The sequence below is a fragment of the Acinonyx jubatus genome, chromosome A1, assembly GCF_027475565.1.
Source record: "Acinonyx jubatus isolate Ajub_Pintada_27869175 chromosome A1, VMU_Ajub_asm_v1.0, whole genome shotgun sequence".
Lineage (NCBI taxonomy): Eukaryota > Metazoa > Chordata > Mammalia > Carnivora > Felidae > Acinonyx > Acinonyx jubatus.
Genome location: NC_069380.1, coordinates 168,794,036 through 168,814,822, shown reverse-complemented (window position 1 = coordinate 168,814,822; position 20,787 = coordinate 168,794,036). Strand labels below are relative to the sequence as shown.

The following is a 20,787-nucleotide window of genomic DNA, read 5'->3' as shown; positions in this document are numbered from 1 at the left end:
CTTGCTATTTGTCCTACAGAAATAAAAACTTACATTCACACAAAAGCCTGTAACATTGTTCATAGATTTATTTATAACAGCTAATAACTGGAAATTACTCAATGTTTTTCAATGAGCACATGTCTCAGACTGGGTCTGGAGTTCTCTCTTGTCCAGCAAGAGACCAGACACAGAATTGAGTATGAGAGGCGCTAAAGTCTGGGAGGAGACAAGAGCCCCAAACAGGGCTTTCATCTCCGTATTTACTGAGCACACAAGATATTACCTACATAGTGAATGTCAAGAAAACAAGATCTCACACACATGAACGTGGAGAAAACAATCAGACAGTAATCATGAACTTCTGTGTGTAAGAAGCAAAGGGTCTGGGGGAAAGTGGAGTTTGTGATCAAGGTACATTGGTGCCAGATGGAAAGTAATTTCCTGCAGGTGATGTAACAAGTTATTCGTGATATCATTACAATATCTCACTAGCTAGCCTCGGGCAAATAAGAAGCCCTAAGCTTTTTTCTAACCCTTTTATGTAAGTAGAACCTATTTCCCCACAAACACAGGCATAAACAAACTGTGGTAGATCCGTACAATAGGATACTATGATAGTGACAAGGACCAAACAAACTACTGATACACATAACAACTTGAATACATTTTAAAAGCATTATGCTGAGTGAAAGAAGCCATTCTCAAAAGGTACTACATTGTAGGATTCTACTTATCTGACATTCTCAAAGACAAAATTATAGTGATAGAAACCACAACAGCAATTTTCAGGGACTAGGCTAGGGAGTGTGAGAATAAAAAGACAGCTCAAGGGAATTTTTTGAATGATAGGATAGTACAGTTTCCTCACTGTTGTGGTTACAAGAATCTACGCAGGTGTTAAATCTCATAAAATTCCACTTCGAAAGGAAAAAAAAAGCCAAATTGACTGTATGATCATTTTTGGAAGCTAAGTTAAATTTAAAAATAGTGCTATTCTTTGGGGAAAATGACCAAAAGTTGAATAAATAGGCCAGTCATAATAAAAGAAGGAACCATAAGGAGCTTCATACTGTTAAGCTCAACCACATGGAAACGAAGATGCTATGAGACTTGCCCAAGGTCACTGGCAAGCCTGAGATACGAAGAAAAAACTACAGAGGCACCTGGGTGGCGTTAAGCGTCAGTTAAGTCAGTTAAGCGTCTGACTTCAGCTCAGGTCATGATCTCACAGTTTGTGAGTTCGAGCCCTGTAGCAGGCTCTGTGCTGACAGCTCAGAGCATGGAGCCTGCTTTGGATTCTACCTCCCCCTCTCTCTGCCCCTCCTGCGCCAGCAGCTAGTGCATGCTCTCTTTCTCTCTCAAAAAATAAATAAACGTTACCAAAAAATAAATTTTAGAAAATAAGAAAAAAAGGAAAAACTACACCCACCTGCCGCCGTGCTGTTTCCATAAGTGCTCATGTCTTCAACATGTGCTGTGTAGAATTACGGAATAATTTTCTTCTCATGAATCCAGCCCGAATAGAGTATGGTAGGGATGGGGAGCAGAGGGGAACTGCATCACTGCGCTTTGGAAAATCAACCCCATTCTGCAAAAAGTCTTGTTTTAATCAGTCTATGACCATGTGTTTTCCCAGCCAATGAGCAAACAGGCAAAACTGTGCAGGATTTCGGATCCAACTCTGTTGTCAGAAGGAAAGAAATTCAGAAAGCTGGTCCTTGGCTGGCTAATGAAAGCTCCCAGATATAAAAAGGAAACTAACAAATTGTAACAAAAGATTCAAGACCTGAAAGCCTCAAAGAATTGTATGATTGTCCTCCAAAAAGATAACAGAAGCAATTCAGTCTTTCACATCAGTGAATTATTTATTGGTTATGTAAACATTTATACACTTAAATATGAAAACTCAAGGGAAATTTTTTTTTTACCCAATAGACCATTTCATAAATTGTTAAATGTTCAAGACTGAAGACAAGGTTTAGTATATTTTTCTCATTTTTTTTAAAGATAAATAACCACAAAAGATAGGATGGTAAGTTTTAATTCAGTGATTACGTACTTTCACAAATACATGTCTCATTTTCCCATATTTTCTCTAGCTTTTCTCATAGTCTCAAAGTCACTGAAAATCTCAAGATAATAAAACAGCATAGATATGCTAATAAGTAAAACAAACACAACTCTGTATCAACTGAGAAACAAATGTGTAAGGACACTATCAGCTTCTTGTACGTTGCAATCATGTATAATATACACCGTAAAAACTGAAATCGGAATTGGTTTGTAAACTAGCCTCTAGTACACACAGGGCAAGGAGTGAGCAAGGAAAAGGGCAGGCCACTCCAGACTGGCAGGTGGCCGTGTTATCAAGCAAGGGAGCTTACTTACCGTCTGCGTAGGTCAGCGGCAAGAGGAGTAAATCTCCGCACTTGCCTGACAGAACTTTAAAGTGCAAAGTTTATATAGAGTCCTCAGTTGGGTTCCGTCACATCTACTATTCCCATGGTCTCAACAACACGTTCCTGTCTCCGGGCTGCCTCCTTGAAAATGGCTCCCACTGTGGGAAAGGTGCGCAGAATGTTCGGTCTTCATAGGGGAGGGGGAGGAGCCTCCAAACGCCCAATGCCCAGGTGCAGCTCACAGGTCTTCTGGCAATCAGCCCTCTCCAAGACCTGCTCCAATTATCTAGTTTGAATTTGTGTCAAGAAATCTACTCTAAGACATTAATGATCTCGAAAGTCCTTAGGAAGCTTTGTCATACCTTGGGCTATTGAGATTCCATTTATTTTTCCCAAATGTATTTGATTTTATTCCAATGAGAGTTGAAATGACAGGTTTGTAGAGCTGTAAGTCACCGTAAAGATCCCTTATTACCACCTTCACAGATGAGGAGATTGAGGCAGACAAAATCTCACAGCTGCTTTGTCAGACCTGGCTTCTGCCAGAAGTCGGTGCCTCCCTTCTCTTCCCTCTGTTCTTGCATGCTTTTCCTCTCTGGTTCCTAAAAGTGGAGAAATCTTCCTGACTGCTTGGGGGAACTTCCGCTAGGTCAGATGATCTTCTGGTAACATTGCCTGAAATACGACACAATATATGCTTCCTGAATTTTCAATTATTACGGTTTTGTCCATTTTACTTTTTATTGTGTATATAGACAGCTAGAGAAAAATCTCCAAGAGAAAGAATAACAAATTTTGTTTGCTTGCTACCCTCTGGATATGCCTATGCTATCTCAATATTTGGTTGGGGGAAGTTAGAGGAAAATGTGATAGTGACTTGATTGCAAAATCAACTCAGAAGTATTTGAGGAGAGTCAATTAGATCTTTCTGTAGCTTTTCCTATGAAGTTGAGGATTTGGTGTTGGAAGAAAATCATACAATTGAGTTGCTTTTATCTCAAATTTGACTGCACCTGGCTTGAGAGCAGGGCCTATTTGTATGAATGCCAGCTGATAACTGGCAAAAAATGTTCAATGAATGAATGAATGATGCTCTTGCCCCATAAAATGTGTCTGTGTCTACAAAAATTTAGAGAGGTATTAAGATGATATTTCAGCTTAGAACAAAGAAGAATTTTCTCTAGTTTTGTTTAAAAATGGAAGAGAAAAATTATTTTTTAAAGAAGAACAGGTTACCTTGCAGAATACTTATTCTCCTATGCACAAGCAGATGCCAGAAAACTTCTGATAAGAAATCTTGTGGAGGGTATGAATATACAAAATCTAAGATTCTTTCCAATTCCACAATTCAGTGCTTCTGTGATAAATATGTGGCCTATATTCAAAATTATTCAAAGTTTTATTCTCTTATCCACATGTTTCTTTCTTCAATTGCTATCTTGAATCAAAAAGATCTGGTAAAAAATATTGATGAAAATTGATGTAATTATGCTATAAGAATATATCCTATCTATATCATCTATATTATCTATATAGAGATATATCTAAGCTAGGACATATATTCATATGTACAGTACATATATTCATGTATTCCTGTATATGAAATCATTTTTTTAATTCCAAGACCTCAGTTATATAACTGATTTATTTGAGTGTCAGTTAATTTCTTTTATCTACCATGAAAGTCAAGTGCCAAAGAGTGATATCTGGTCACTAAGGTCAGCAAAATGCTCTAATTGACTATTTTTATTCCATTAACTACCAAGAGGGATTGGTTGTTCAATGTTTATTTATTTTTGAGAGAGAGAGAAAGAGAGAGCATGCAAATAAGTGATGAAGGGGCAGGGGGAGGGGGCAGAGAGAATGGGCGACAGAGGATCTGGAGCTGTGTTGTGAGTACAGAGCCTGATGCGGGGCTCGAACTCACGAACCGTGATATATGATCCGAGCCAAAGTTGGATGCTTAACCGACTGAGCCACCCAGGTGTCCCTTGCAGTGATTTTATACACCATTGAAATACCGTTGAAACAAATATGCATCTCTAAGCTTCAAGCAGAAATTTAAAAGAGAAATTTTTTTCATATTAACCTTTCTCTCAAGGAAATAGTATTGATAATAAGATAAATATTTGTACAGGAATTTATAGTTCGAAAAGCAATCCCATATATTTATTTGATATAGTGCTTTGTATACTTTATTAGAGCCACACAATATTTCTACTATTATTACCATTTTATAGATAAGATAAGAACATTTAGATTCAGTACAGTTGAGCGACTTGCCCAAAATTATGCAAATAGTAAGTGATTGAGTTGAGACTGAAAACCTAGTTTTCTTTTTTTTTGAAAACCCAGTTTTCTAATTCTTGATTCTACATTCCTTCCCCACTGTACTAATAATTGGTATATGTCCTCAGCAGTTTCTTCAAAGAGGTAATTGAGTTGATAATAGGGTTCTTTGATTTCTATCTGAATGCTCTTCAGTGTAAACTGTAGAAATGTGATGAAATATAAATAATAGAGAAATGGGCCCTGAAGAAACAGATTGTTTGGTTTATAGAATTTTTTCAAAATCCCTTTAAAAATTATAACAATTATATATAACATTTTAATACACATAATGAGGAAGCATTTAAATGTCCACAAGATCTGCTACTATATAATGAAATGACAAATCAAATTGTGTTATATTCCCAGACTGGAATATATCATGACTTGTTTTATTTTCCTAAATTGATATTGCAGAGTCTATTTAATTTTTCCTCTCTTTTTGTCATATTTTTGACATAGCAGAGCCTTTTATCTAAAGAAACATAAATTCTCAAATGAAAATCAAGGAGCTCAGTCCAATATATATTTTTTTCTTACACGAATCTTTCATTAGTCATTTATTTATATTTGACTTCAGGGTCTGATCTTAGATCTTAAGCTTCTCAAGCTCTGAAACTATATCTAGATTTTATTTGTCTCCAACACCCTGTTAGGAGAGGAATGGTCTAATAAATGTGTATTGAATTGAATAAAACCTCAAACAGATCAGCTTCCACAATATCCTACTCTATGATCTTTGTTAATTTTCCACACCTGTGTAAGTTTCTCGACAAAATGAGAACCATTCTTTTCACCATGGATGACCACTCCTTCTTTCCTAAAATCATCTCATCCCATGGCTTGTGAACATTCCTCTCTTGGTTTCCAGCTCTCCCTCTTGCTCTGCCTTTCCCTCGAAACGTTGGTGCCTCCGAGGATCCTCCTTTTTACTTCCTTCTGCTCCCCTTCCACATTATCCTCTATTGTCTTTATATACTAATAATTCCCAAACCAGCACCTGCAGCTCATAACTTTTAGTTGAGTTCCAGACCTATAGATCCAGCTGGAAGTCTTCACCTCTTCACTTGAATAATACTTGTCCCCCCAAATATAGTATTCTGAAAATTCAGGAAGCATATATTGTGTTGGATTTCAGGCAATGTTACCAGAAGATCATCTGACCTAGCAGAAGTTCCCCCAAGCAGTCAGGAAGATTTCTCCACTTTTAGGAACCAGAGAGGAAAAGCATGCAAGAACAGAGGGAAGAGAAGGGAGGCACCGACTTCTGGCAGAAGCCAGGTCTGACAAAGCAGCTGTGGGATTCTGTCTGCCTCAATCTCCTCATCTGTGAAGGTGGTAATAAGGGATCTTTACGGTGACTTACAGCTCTACAAACCTGTCATTTCAACTCTCATTGGAATAAAATCAAATACATTTGGGAAAAATAAATGGAATCTCAATATCCCAAGGTATGACAAAGCTTCCTAAGGACTTTCGAGATCATTAATGTCTTAGAGTAGATTTCTTGACACAAATTCAAACTAGATATTGTTGGAGGAGGTCATCAAGAGGATATGACTGCTGGTTGACCCATGAGCTGCACCTCAAATTGAACTTATTCTCTGTCTCCACAACTGGCTCCTCGTGTTATGCCCCTCATTCACTTAGTCTAACCAAGCCAGAAACCCTGCAGTCCTTGACTCCCTCTGCCCCTTATTTTCTACCTTCTACAAGTTACGATCTCCTGGTGAATCTGCCTTCTTAATATCTTATGGTAATGGTCTCTTTTCTTCATCCTCATTACAAAAACTTTTATAGAGGCTCTTATAATTTCTCTTAAATGATGTGGCCTCCCAACCCATTCTCAGTGCTATCGCCCAAGTCCTCATTATAAAAGGAAAATATGATCAGTTCCTCCTGGATTAAATTATACCTGATTGGCTCACTGTTGCTCTCAAGATAAAACCCAGCTTCTTAGCAGAACCTTGCAGGCCTTCCATGGTCTGACCCCTTCCCTCTCCTCTATCTTCTCCCCTTGCCCGACTCTCCTGCAAGCCATTTTAACCTACTTTTATTTTCCTGCATATGCTGTCCTTCCTATGCTTACATATCATTGCACGTGTCTCATTCTTTCAGGCCAGAAATGAAGGAAGGAGGTGGCAAGTCCATATCTGCACTCTAGCAGATTAGAAGGAATAAAACATCTAGGGACAAAATGGGCAGTTACCAAGAGGAAAGCAGGCTGGGGGCTAGGGATTTGTGTTTAATAAGAAAATAAGAGTGGGGTTTAGAAGTTGGAACACCTTTGTGGGTTTCTCCAAGAAGAGGAAAACCAAGGGGGAATGTCTGGAGAAGAAAGAAGAAATTATGCACCGACACCTTGAGAGCTAAGGGAGCCACAACTCCTTCCCAGTTCCCTGATTCCCATAGTTCACCAGTAAGCATCGTGTAAGGACATTTTATTTCTCTTCTCATGCTCTTAATTGATAACAAGAGTAATAATGGCTAGTATTTACTGAGAATTTAATATGCAGCAATCATTTTTCATAAGTGCTTCATATAAAATCTCATTTAATTCTCACATCAACCTGAAGAGGGAAGTGGTTTTGTTCCCATTTTATAGATGAGGGCACTGATGAGTATGGGTCAAATGTCTTGAAATAACTTTCCATTCTGGCACAGCTCAAAAGAGGAATGATTTTCTCATATATCTGTCTGGAATCAGACATAAAGAAAAGTGACATCTCTCAGCCAGACTAGCTCTCTTACCCATGAATAAGGACTTTGTTTTCACAGTAGATTGCTATTGTTAACATTTTTTTTTATGATTGATATCCAATGTATTAAATTTTGTCCCCTTTATTTAATGATTGCCATGTGCGTACCATGAACTTTCTCCTTGAGAAAAACTAGAGTATGATGATGATCTCCTTGAGATAATTCTTTCTCCTGTGAAGGAGAAAAGAAGCGTGGCAGTTTGAGCTACCTTAACTGAATCGAATGTAATGCAAAGAAAGCTAATGTAATCAATTGATTCAATGGCCTTGCAGAGACATGACCTTTTTCATGAGAGAACTAGATTTATTAATGACATTATTCTCAACCTCTATGTGTATAAACAAAAATCTTAAACATGAAGGACACCCAAAGAAATGAGACATCATGAAACAAACTTAGAATGTATTAGTGGCAACGCGTTACTGACCAAGATCACACCAAATTAATAAAATGGCAGCTGCCTAAGGACAGAGGGGTTTTTAGCATCTAAATGTGTACCCTTCTTTCTCTTCCCTATACTGAAGATATTTAAGAGGAAATATTTTTAAAACCAATATAAATAACAAGCCTCTCGCATATACTACACCAGCCTCAGCCCTAAAAGTGCTGAAAAACCATCTTTCATATTCCCTTGTTGAGAGTCCATCTTCTCATATGTATTTCTTGTGCAGCTGATTTTCAACCTCGCATATATATCATGTCAATATCCATGAGAACAAATCAGATAATTATATGAAAAATACACTGTAATTGAGACAAATGAGGCAGTGGAGAAATGGAGAGATGTGGGGGTAGTTGCAAAACAGTGACCCATATTTTAAGAAATATGGCTTACCTCAAAAGATCCCATCCTCTTTTAATTTACAGATAATTTTTATGTTCTAGCCAGAGCAAAATAAGTATGGATGCACTTTATCATTAGACTTGTACATGATATTATTTCCTTATCATCTGGTGGTCTGGACATAATTAACTTTCTGTGAATTGGCAACCAAGAATTTTTAGAAACATATTAACTCTTTCGTGTGAATGGGATCCATATAGTAACCTAGTGGTGCTGTGTACAAAATGCTGCTCTAGTGGCCAACACCAACAGTTGGTCCACAGTTGTCTCTGTCTAACGTGAGTGTCCAGAGCAGGACATACCCCTTGGCTGCAGTAAAAACAACAAACACGTAATATTCCGTGTTTTTGTGTGTGAGAGAGCCAACTGAAATCCAAGGTAATAGTTAGGCTGTGTCTGGTCAACAACACAATAAGTAAAAGGACAATTGGCATGGCATTTTTAGCCATCTGGATGGCTAAATAGGATTACTGCTAAGAGCTAACTAGAAATTATCTGGTAGATTTGATCAAAACAGACACTAGTTCTGGATAATTCAGACCAAAAGACCGATGTTTCCTCTTACTAGAAAAATCATTTGAAGACAGAATTTGACATCAGTGCAAATCATTTCTTTAAGGCTTCCCCTCACTGTGTAAAGACAAAGTCTCAGCCTATGTAGAATCACTGTTAGAACTACCTGAGGGGCAGTTTCTAAGCTGATGGGCATTTGAGGGCCATTTTGCTACTCAAATTCATTTTTCTTTTCCTTTTGTTGACCATCAAATCAGGTTCACCTTTGGTTTTACCATCCATGAGTGTCACTAATAGAGAAAGTAGAAAACTTACTGCCCAAACTGTGAGTTTGGCTAAAAATTATCCAGTCTTTGAACGGTGCTCAATTGTTATAACATTAGAATTCTGGTCACTTAATGTAAGGACATGTGCACTGTATTCAAATGAACAAAAAGGAAAGTAAAACGAGCAAACAAAAAACCAAGTCATATGTGGTGAATCGGTAGAGGAAAAGCAAGTGCACTGGCCGTGCAATTTGCCAGTTTAATGGAAAGGTCAAATCAGTGAAAATGGTTGGAATGGCCTGTGCCAGATGGTAAGATGTAGTTCACTTTAATTTATTTATTTGGTATTCCCAGAACCAGGTGATCATCATCATACCAACTGATGAAAAATGATGCTACCCCTGACTCAAATATATAAATCAATACTTGCAGGTCAGTTCCATATCCATGTGATGGACGTACAAACAAGAATCAGAATTTCTATAGATGTTGGAGTGAAAAACTGGGATAGGGGAAAGAAAAAGAATCAGGAAATGTGTGGCATTTTCAGTGACAAAGAGTGGAATTTAAAGATAAATAGTGACCGAGATGGCCTTATATTTCCCCTCAGCTTGGCTAAACTTGAGAAAGACTTGCCTATGACTTTAGGCCCTGATTCCTTTTCTGAGAGCATTTACTTTAGAAAACCTGCAAGTTCTTTCTCTACCACTTTGAGATACAAATCTTCTTAAAATCCCCTTGCCATTTTTTTTTTGTTGTTGTTTTTTGTTTTGTTTTGTTTTTTGTTTTTTGGCCAAGACTGTCTTTCTCAAGAACCTGGGAACCACCTCTTTGAAATGTAATCATCAATGACAATAAAGCCCCTATCTCCCAGTCTCTTTATGAAGGTAGGATCCTAACTTCCCTGGTGCCAATTAGCAAACACAGGTGGCCTAATCACAGAGAAAAACACAAACTCAAGGACTCAATGTGCTGGACGCATCCCACTGATCGACCACTCCCTAATGTCCTCCAGTACTTTTCCAATAGCTGTGCAATGCTCAAAATCCCTCCTACCCTTTATTTCAGTGGAGAGGAGTTGAGGCCTAGCTTCTGGTTTCTCTCCCTTCTTGCCTTGAGTACAGTTTAATGGTCTTGAATAAGTCTCCTTTGCCTGTTTAATTTTGTCAGGTGCAATTTTACTCTGACAATAGAAAGTCAAGAAGGGAGAACCTTCCCAGACAGAGAACACAGCACTGGCAAAGGGCTGGAAGCATCACATTCTACTACATATTTGAGGAGATCTATCCATATTTGCTACATATGTGAGGCTACAGTCCTCTCTGCCTACACCCTACCTTCTGTGCACTTGTGTTTGAAAATTTTCCATCTCTATGCCATCAGCAACAACAGGATGCAGTTAGGCGCACTTCTGAGAATCCCACCTGTGCTCTTCTACTCTCTCTCCCCCAGCCTGGAGGAATCTTACTTAATGCCACTGGATTGTATATCTAAAAATGATTAAAATGGCAAATTTAATGTTTTGTATGTTTTACCACAATTAAAAAAAATGTAATCCTCCTAAGAAGTTAATTCCATAGAAAACATTCAGAGTGTTACAGAAGAATAGAGTCCATGTTTAGACCAGTTGAAGATTTGGCCTCAATCTGGAAGTTACTCTTCCTTCACCCTCTCCCCGCTAATAAAAGGAGAAGAGAATGTGATTCTCTCCCTCGCTCCACACCTATAGCAGGCAGAGGCAGTAGCAAGAGCCACAGAGACATTCTTCTGGTAAGTACAAAGAGGAGCTATAAGAAGTGACTGGTGGCAGCCATCTCGGGGAGGATATATTCAAGAACTTTAAATATGGTGGACAACCTCTGAACTTTAAATCTGAAAATTTAGGACCTGCAGATACAGAGACTAGGAATATTTTGTATTTGTAAATTAGAGCACTGACCCCTAGGCACATAGGCCTCTCCTTGAATTTGCACAGGCTGCTCAGATGAGTCACTGATAGTCTCCCCAACATCCAGCATCAAACCTCACTTCTGCCTTGTCTTCCTGCTCTATCAGACCACAGCATTGCTGTTACCCACGGAACAGTTATTTAGAAGAAGGTTGGAGTTGAAATCTTCCCCTATTGTTTGGTAGCAATGCAGTGGGGGAAAAATCAATTCCCTGTGTCTAGAGTGCACAGGTTAGGCAAGCAGTGCCTCTTATGGAACATAACTGTTGCCAGGCTTCTTGTGTGGGTGTGCGGCCCACTAGAGAGGTATTCTAAATGCTGATTATCTCCTGGGACCCAGGCCCTGGTCTCTAAGAAAAAGAGTTCTGTCTCCTGGTTCCATTTCTCTTCTTGCTCCCTATTTGAGGAGGGAAAAATTAGAAATAATGCAAGTAAGTGTGAAATATAGAACATTTCTTTGTGGAAGTTTCTTGCCGGTTTTTTAAAAAAACCATAGTGTTTTATCACCACCTAGTGGCCAAAATTGTGCTTTGCAGTTAGGATTTTAATTTTTAAGCATTTGCTCTAAATTCTAATTTTCTTTTCTTTTTTTTTTTATGTTTATTTTTGAGAGAGAGACAGACAGAATGTGAGTGGGGGAGGGACAGAGAGAGAGAGAGAGAGAGGGAGACATAGAATCCAAAGCAGGCTCCAGGCTCCAAGGTGTCAGCACAGAACCAGATGTGGGGCTTGAACTCAGGAACCATGAGATCATAACCTGAGCTGAAGTCCAAGTTTAACCGACTGAACCACCCAGATGCCTCCCTTACTTTATTTTATATCTAAATACGGCTTAGAGACAGGTAGAATATGAGAAATCTTAAATTAAGGAGAGACTCAATATTAGAAGGCCAAATATAGGGGTCATTTCATAATGCTTTCTAAGCCCTTATATTTCTGGGTTTACTGAAACAACACATATAACTGAGACTTGATTCTGAGGTTGTGATGACAATAATAACAATCACCTTAATAATAATATCTGCTGAGTGCTTACTATGTTCCAGACAATATTCTAATGCTTTTCAGAACTACTCATTGGCCCCACAATAACTATGTAGTTAAGTTGTCTTGTACCCAATTTTTAGAAGAGAAAACGGAGATAAAGAGAAGTGAACAATTTTCCCCAAGACCAACCGCCTATTAACCAGTAAAGCCGAAATTTAAAGCCCAACAGTCCAGCTCCAGAACCTTAAGTCTATATAGCATAGGATAAATGTGTACAATAGGACTGTGGAATCAGAGAGGCTCCCCACTACTGTAAAGCTAGGTATGCCTTTAACTAGATTGTGATTAAGTTTCAAATGCTTGGGAAAGACAGAGTGCCATAGGAATCCAGGGTTGGCACTTGATAAAGGCATTTCTACGGAAATTTCAGAGATAGCAGGAATTTAACTTCAAACGTTGGTGTGAAGTGGAAAGGCATGGGGAGGGGCGGGGGGGGGGGAGCATGGCCCGAGTAAGAAGAGACAGCAGGATCAGAGGCAGTGATGCGATGGAGGACATGAAGCAGGGTGGGGGCAGCGACCAGAACCAGGTGAACAAAGTGGGGAATAGGAGGACGTTCAAGGAAAGAGAGGAAAGTCAGAAAGGTCGGTTTGGGCCAATTGTCCATGGAGGATCTTACCAGCAGATTAAGAACTTAGATCTTGAGTCAGGTAGTTATAGGGAATTATTGAGAAGTTTTTAAATAATATTTAAGGCTTTTGTAATTTTTCAAAGGCAAGGTGTGCCCAATGTGGAATAATTGGAAACCAAGAAAGGCAAAGCTAAAAGACTATTTGTAACTTTACCTCTTTTAGTAACATTTGTAATATATCTTCCGGTCTTTATACCACATACACATTTTTAAAAAAAAAAGAAGTTATTGGATTTGATGTAATGAATATACAGTATTCTAATGTTTTGGTTTTGCCTTTTATTACTGTACATGTCTATTATAAATAAATAAAATAGAAGCATGAAAGCAAAAGTAAAATTATAAGCAATTCCAGGCTCCTATTATTAACAATCACTTTTATTGTGTGTGTATATTTGTGTGTATATGTATGTATGTATCCCTTTGGGAAAAATAGAGCCCATTAAAAAAATAGAATAATAATTTACAAACTGTTTTAGACCCTGAAGTTTTCTCTTAACATATCATGAACATCTTGTTATGCTGATACATGTATTTCTACATCAAAATTTAATGACTGCATCCTTTACAAAATAATTTACTCAATCTCACATTTTTTAATTGCTTTTGCATCTTTGTTGAAAACCAATTAACTACACATGTGTGGGTCTTCAGTTAGACTCTCAATTGTATTGATCTATTTGTCTTTCTCGATTCTAATACCACAAACTTTTTTTTTCAGTATATGAAGTTTACTGTCAAATTGGTTTCCATACAACACCCAGTGCTCATCCCAAAAGGTGCCCTCCTCAATACCCATCGCCCACCCCCCCTCCCTCCCGCCCCCCATCAACCCTCAGTTTGTTCTCAGTTTTTAAGAGTCTCTTATGCTTTGGCTCTCTCCCACTCTAACCTCTTTTTTTTTCCTTCCCTTCCCCCATGGGTTCCTGTTAAGTTTCTCAGGATCCACATAAGAGTGAAACCATATGGTATCTGTCTTTCTCTGTATGGCTTATTTCACTTAGCATAACACTCTCCAGTTCCATCCACGTTGCTACAAAGGGCCATATTTCATTCTTTCTCATTGCCACATAGTACTCCATTGTATATATAAACCACAATTTCTTTATCCATTCATCAGTTGATGGACATTTAGGCTCTTTCCATAATTTGGCTATTGTTGAGAGTGCTGCTATAAACATTGGGGTACAAGTGCCCCTATGCATCAGTACTCCTGTATCCCTTGTCTAATACCACAATATTGATCATTGTAACTTTGTACTAAGACTGGAAGTCAGATAGCAGAGGTTAGCCAAACTTTGTTCTTTTTCAGAGTTGTTTTGGCAATTCTATATCTTTTGCATTTCCAAATGCATTTTAGAATTAGTATTAAAATGTACAAATAAGGCTGTTGAGATTTTAATTGGGATTGTATTATAAGTATCAAATCAAATTGGGGAGAATTAATATTTTATCCGTGTTTATGCATAACCATGGCATTTATCTCTATTTATTTAGGAGTTCTTTAATTCCTCTCAGTATGTTTTGCAGTTTGCAGTGTATGGGACCTGCATATTTTTTTCTCATATTTATCTCTAGGTAATTCATATTTTTATGGTATCATAAATGGTATTGTTATTTTAATTTCAATTTCCAATTGTTTGTTGCCAGTATATTGATCTCACTCCTTCCAAACTTGCTGAAATTAGTTATTAGCTCTAGTAAATACATAGATTCCACAAGATTTTCTACATAGATGATTGTGCCATTTGTGAATAAAGACAATTTTACCTCTTCATCTCCCATCTGGGTGTCTTTTATTTCTCTTGCTTGCCTGGAATGACTGGCTGAAACCTCCAGGACTATGTTGAATAGAGATGGTGAAAGCAGACATCCTTGCTTGTTTCCTCATCTTGGGGGAAAGAATTTTGTCTTTTAAGTATCATGTTAACGGTGTAGTTTTTGTAGCTGCTCTTCACCAGGCTGAGGATATTTCTTCTATTTCCAGTATGCGATTTTTTTTTTTAATCAGGATAAGATGTTGGTTATTTTGTCACATGATTTTTCTCCATCTTTTGAGACGATCATATTGTTGTTTAGTCTATTAACATGGTGACTTACATTGTTTTGTTTTTCAAATGTTGAACTAACTTTGTATCCCTGAGGTACACCCCCACTTGATCATGATGCATTATTTTAATATAGTGTTAGGTTTGGTTTGTTAAAATTTGGTAAGAAATGTTATCTGCACATTCATGAGCGATATTGTTCTGTAGTTTTCTTAAAACATATTTTTCAGGTACTGGTATCATAGTCATGCTGGCCTCATAGATTGAGCTGGGAAGTACTCAGTTTTCTGGAAGAGTTTGTGTTGAAATATTTTTTCTTCCTTAAATGTTTGGGAGGATTCACTAGTAAATGCATCTGAGAATGGAATTTTCTTTGTGGGAAGATTTAAAACTCCAAATGCAATGTCTTTAAAAGACATAAGGCTCTTTGGATTGTCTATTTCTTCTGGAATAATCTTGGTAGTTTGTATCTTTTAGGGAATTTGAAAGTTTCCTTGTTTCTTAAGGTGAACATTGATGTCATTGGCTCGAGATCTTTCTTCTTTTTAAAATAGGCATTGAGAGCAAAAATATTCTTTCTTATTACTGCTTTGGCTGTAACCATAAATTTTCATATGCTATGTTTTCATTTTTATTTAGTTAAAATTTTTCCTAATTTCTTTTTTGATTTCTTTTTTGACCCATGGGCTATGTAAATGCATGTAATTTATATATTTGAGATTTTGTCCACATAACTCTCTGTTATTGATTTCTAATTTAATTCCATAGTGGTCAGAGAACATATTTTGTATGTCTTTTGTTGCTCTACCTTGACTGCAAACAGAAATTCAATCCCATGCTTTTGGACTTGTAGGTTGTTTTTGATTTTTGCACTGTTGAAAACAATTCTTGGATGAAGATGAACTTGGAATCTTTGCACCCATTCTACTTTCTTAGATAAATTACAGGGAATAAAAATTTTGAGTCAAATAGTATTTACTTTCTTTTATAGACTTTGTACATACTGATAGGTAGCTTATTTCATGCTTTTCCTTATATTAAATAATGTGCAAATATTTCTTCAGATCAATAATTGTTTTTCTATAACATTTCTATGATTATTTTCTATAATCACTGCATAATATTTTATTGATCTACCAAATTATATTTAACAATCCTCTATTGTTGGACATCTCGGTTCTATCAAATTTGGGACAAATTTCCATAATGCTTTAACAAATCACATTGTGGATCATTCGTTTGTAGAAGAGGATTGACCTCATAAAAACGGCGATTTAGGGAAGTAAGTCAGGAAGTAGTAGAGAGGATAGATTTGGGCTGAGAAGGACTGGAAGTAGGGAAATGTGGTCCATCCCAATAAGATTCAAATGCAATACTACAAACATAAGGCTCTGGCGGTGACAAAGAAACAGAGACATCAGGATGGGTGGAAGAAATATTAAAACAAAAGAATCTATCACACTTAGTGACGATTTTGTGAGAATGAAATTCAATCTCTATCTTTAAAGTAGTGGCATTTTTAGGTAAAATTGTCTTCACATTTATCTTTAAAATATCCATTTTCTTAGCATTTGTTCTCACTTGTCAAGCAGTAATGTTTTCTACTCATTCAATAATGGTTTCTTCATAGATGATAGGAGGAAACTAGGGAAACTATTTTCTTAGGCAATTATATCTAAGGGAGAACAGGATTCAAAGAACTCCCTATTACTTTATAAGGAATTCTCTCAGCCTCAAAATGTTTTGCCCTTTTGAATTATATCCTCACCGTATAAAGAAACAACAGATTTTGAGACCTATCCGTAACCTTGTTATACTTTGATTTGTTAGCTAGCAATGGTTAAGAGCAAAACCTATTGGGTCACTTGACCCAGAGAAGGAGAAGTCACCTTCCTGTCAATTACCCTTGAGGACCCAGCTGACCGTGGGCTCCTGCAGTGCCTCTACCTGAGTGCCTGGAGTGGGCAGGGGCTTGACGGGTGTGTTCAGTGAACACACAAAGCCAAGTCTAAACTTCCCAGTCCCATCTTTCTTCATCCCAGCTCCTTTCCTTTCCACTTCTCTTTCCTACCACTCTCACCTTGCAATGTTGGGAATGCTAAGCTGTATGAAATATCCATTATTGTGCACACTGACACAATTTATCTCTTAATTTAGCAGATGATTCAGCTCTTTTATCAAATTTTTAAAAATAAAATAGGTCATCTCATTTTAAATTCTTTCTTGATCATTTCCCTAAAAGCCTTGGCCTTGGCCAAGTTGTCACAATCACAGCTCTGGAGGCTTCATCCAAAGGCCCAGGTCCAGCTCATTAGACTGAGCACCAAAGTTCCTCACAACACTCCCTAAAAAAAACAAAACAAAACAAAACAAAACAAAACAAAAAAAAAAAAACGAGTACACTATCTGTTTCTTTACTTCTCATTTAAGGTCAAAAAGCAATACTATGATCATCAAAATGTGCTTGAAGAAAACCTGGCTTCCAGTCACCATGTGGTCTTCTGGAAATTTTTAGTAGATTAGTTGTATAATTACTTCAACCACAAACTCAGTCCCATAAGAGTCAAGAAGCACCAACAATTTTTTAAAGCTTTTATTAAACTGCAGTTAGTTAACATACAGCGTAATATTCGTTTCACATGTGCAATATAGTGATTCAACACTTCCATATATCACCCACTTGCTCATCACAAGCGCATTCCTTAATCCTGGTCACCTATTTAACCCATCCTCCCTCCCCACCATTTCCCTTCTGGTAACTAGTTTGTTCTTTATCATTAAAAGTCTATTTCTTGCTTTGCCTCGCTCTTCTGCCCCCCTTTGCTTGTTTGTTTTGTTTCTTAAATTTCACATACGATGAAATCACAAGGTATCTGCTTTTCTGACTGACTTATTTCACTTAGCATAATACTCTCTAGCTCCATTCATGTTGTTGCAAACAGCAAGATTTCATTCTTTTTGATGGCTGAGTAATATTTCACTATCTATCTATCTATCTATGCCATTTCTTCTTTATCCATTCATCTGTCCACGGACACTTGGGGTATTTCCATAATTTGGCTATTGAAGATAATGCTGCTATAAACATCAGGGTGTGTGTATCCCTTTAAATTAGTGTTTTTTATTTTGGGGCACATACCTAGTGGTGCGATTGCTGGATCATAGGGTAGTTCTAGTTTTAACTTTTTGAGGAAACTCCATACTGTTTTCAGAGTGGCTGCGCCAGTTTGTATTCCCAGCAACAGTGTGAGTATTCCTCTTTTTCCACATCCTTGCCAACACCCGTTGTTTCTTGCGTGGTTGATTTTAGCCATTCTGATAGGTGTGAGGTGATATCTCATTGTAGTTTTGATTAAGGAGCACCAACTTTAAATTTATCAATTTATGAATTATTTCCCTCCCTCTGAAGTCCCATCTGCAACCTTGACAGTCTCAAGTTGTTTAATTTTTTTGTCATGTGCATGTAATGGTATTGGTAATGACTACCCATCCAAATTCTATCAAAAGCTTTTAAAATACTGTAAACTCCTCTACTGCTGTCTCAATGCTCATTAACTAAGTCTGAAGGGAAGACATTGAACCCACTTCTACCATGTGTTGTAAATGTCTGTTTAGTATTGAGTTGGCAGCCCAAAATTCTCTCGATAAAATATAATGATTTTTCAGGTGGAATAAATCTTTTCATTAAATACTTACTGATTTGGTACCTTGGGAAAGTTACTTAAATTCTATAAGCAGTGGCTGGTTCGAGCAGGAGCCCACTTGTGGAAGCCAATGGTTAAATTTTCAGTTTTGCCTACAAGTTTTTAAGAGACTTGTTTTAGAGACTTGAAATCAGTCGTGGTTTACTGTGGTTTACCACAGATGCTGGCAAATGCTACAAATGAGGGCACTTCTTTCTCCACAGAGAGCTGGTTTACCAGTTTCCTATTGTTTCTAAGTCTTAGTTTCTTCATCCATAAAATGAGAAAAATAAAATTTCAATCAGTATTGGACACATTCAGTTGCAGTAACATAATCTCTTTGCTAGTTTAAATACAAGGAATTTGCTGAAAAGTCTGAAATGCCCTATAGAATTGTAAGGAAGACCGATAAAATAGGTTATAGTTTGAGCTCTCAAAAACAAATCTGAGATTATACCATAAAACTGGGCCACCATGGGACCTACTGCTTCTTCTATATTCAGGAAGCTACCTGCCCATTTGGGAAGCTGCTGCTATGGTTACCAGCTGTAAAACTACATTACCTCCACCAGGTTCAGGAAAGCCTCCTTGATCAAGAAGCCACTACAGGCAAAGCGGAGACCTGTGCATTGCCTCTAACTGCCTCTTGCCTTCTGAATATTTCAAGATAGCATCTGATTGGCAGAAACTAACTCATAAACAGAACTTGGAGGCTTGTAAATATAGTCTTTATTCATATTGTCTTGTGTGCAGATAAAAAATCAGAGGTTCTATTGCCATAGATTAAAAGAAAGGGGGAGAATAGCTATTGGAGGACAGCTAGCAGTCTGCCATAGACTATCCATTTTATCCCTGAGCTCTGTGAACGCCCTTTTCCCCAAACAGAATAATTCATACCCTACCTATGAGCTATGACCTCAGAGTTCCATCCAGAGATTGAACCCAGTTCAAAGGCCAGGATATCTGAATGACTTAAAGTCCTCTCCATCAAGCCCAGATTGGCTATCTGTAGACACATGACCCAAGAAGTGGCACGTAAGTTATCCCCCCATGTTCAACAACAACAACGACACCACCACCACCACCACACACACACACACACACACACACACACACACACTATCCAGTGGTAGAGTAGGACCAGGATAACTATAATAAAAATATTATGCTGGGCGGGAATTTCAGGGACCTCTGCCCTGGTACTAGACTACTATAATTTTCTAGGTTAGCCTATCTAAAAGCCTCTGGTTCCTTTCACATCTCCATGACTACTGGTTCTGTTTTCTTGGAGGTCCTTCCTTATCCATTAGACTCCTGGACCACATCTGACCTGGGCATCGGAGAGTCTTCCTTTCTTGGGGCTATAAAACTTCCACATCCGGGGCACCTGGTTGGCTCAGTCAGTCAAGAGTCCCACCCTTGGTTTTGGCTCAGGTCATGATCCCACGGTTCGTGGGTTAGAGCCCCTCATAGGGCTCCGCACTGACAGCACAGAGCATGCCTGGGATTCTCTCTCTCTCTCTCTCTCTCTCTCTCTCTCTCTCTCTCTGCCCCTCCTCTGCTCTCTCAAAATAAACTTTAAAAAAAATTAAAAAAAACAAAAACAAAAACACTTTCACATCTTGCTCTTTTCTGATGAAGGTTTGGCTACCTAAGTTTGCTTTGTGCTCAGATAGTCGGGCTCTGGTAGACCAGGTTTATGGTTTTGGTGGTAAAGAGTTTCCTCATATACTTGATAGGCTTCTAGTCTTCCATCTGATCACTTCCAGCATGAGAATTGTACCCAAAGAACTCACTTAGATATTACATATAAATATATATTAAATTTGAATACATATTATTATATATATTTAAATCTTAAGATCTAGTTTTAATTATTAGCTACTATGCTCTGCACAATCTCTTTTCAACCTAATGGTGGCTGTTTATGGATTGAGTTATGTTCCTCCCAAAAAAGATATGTTTTATACTTGAACCCTAGTATGTCAGAATGTGACCTTATTTGGAGATGATCAATTTGGATGGAGATAATCAAGTTAAAATGAGGTCATTAGGGTGATCCCTGATTCAATATGACTGGTTTCTCATAGAAAGGGGAGATTTGGACACAGATTTGCATACATGGAGAATGTCGTGTGAGGAGGAAGGTAGAGGTCTAGGTGATGCATCGACAAGCCAAGGAATGCCAAAAGTTGCCAGTAGACCACCAGAAGCTAGGGGAGATTCATGGAACAAATTCTTCCTCACATCTCTCAAAAGAAACCAACCCTGCTGAAACCTTGACTTTGAACTTCCAGCCTCTAGAACTATAAGACAAGAAATTTCTGTTCAAGCCACT

At 37.8% G+C, this 20,787-nt stretch overlaps 1 long non-coding RNA gene across 1 annotated transcript in view; it reads right to left on the bottom strand.

Moving 5' to 3' along the window:
• Positions 1-2,616, bottom strand: part of LOC113603343 (uncharacterized) — a 144,192-nt gene extending 141,576 nt beyond the window's left edge. The window contains exons 1-2 of the long non-coding RNA XR_008300059.1: positions 2,371-2,616; positions 1,412-1,663 (exon numbers count right to left, since the gene is read on the bottom strand). This is a non-coding gene — a long non-coding RNA (uncharacterized LOC113603343). The remainder of the gene's footprint in view (positions 1-1,411; positions 1,664-2,370) is intronic.
• Between the last annotated feature and the right edge of the window lie 18,171 nt (positions 2,617-20,787).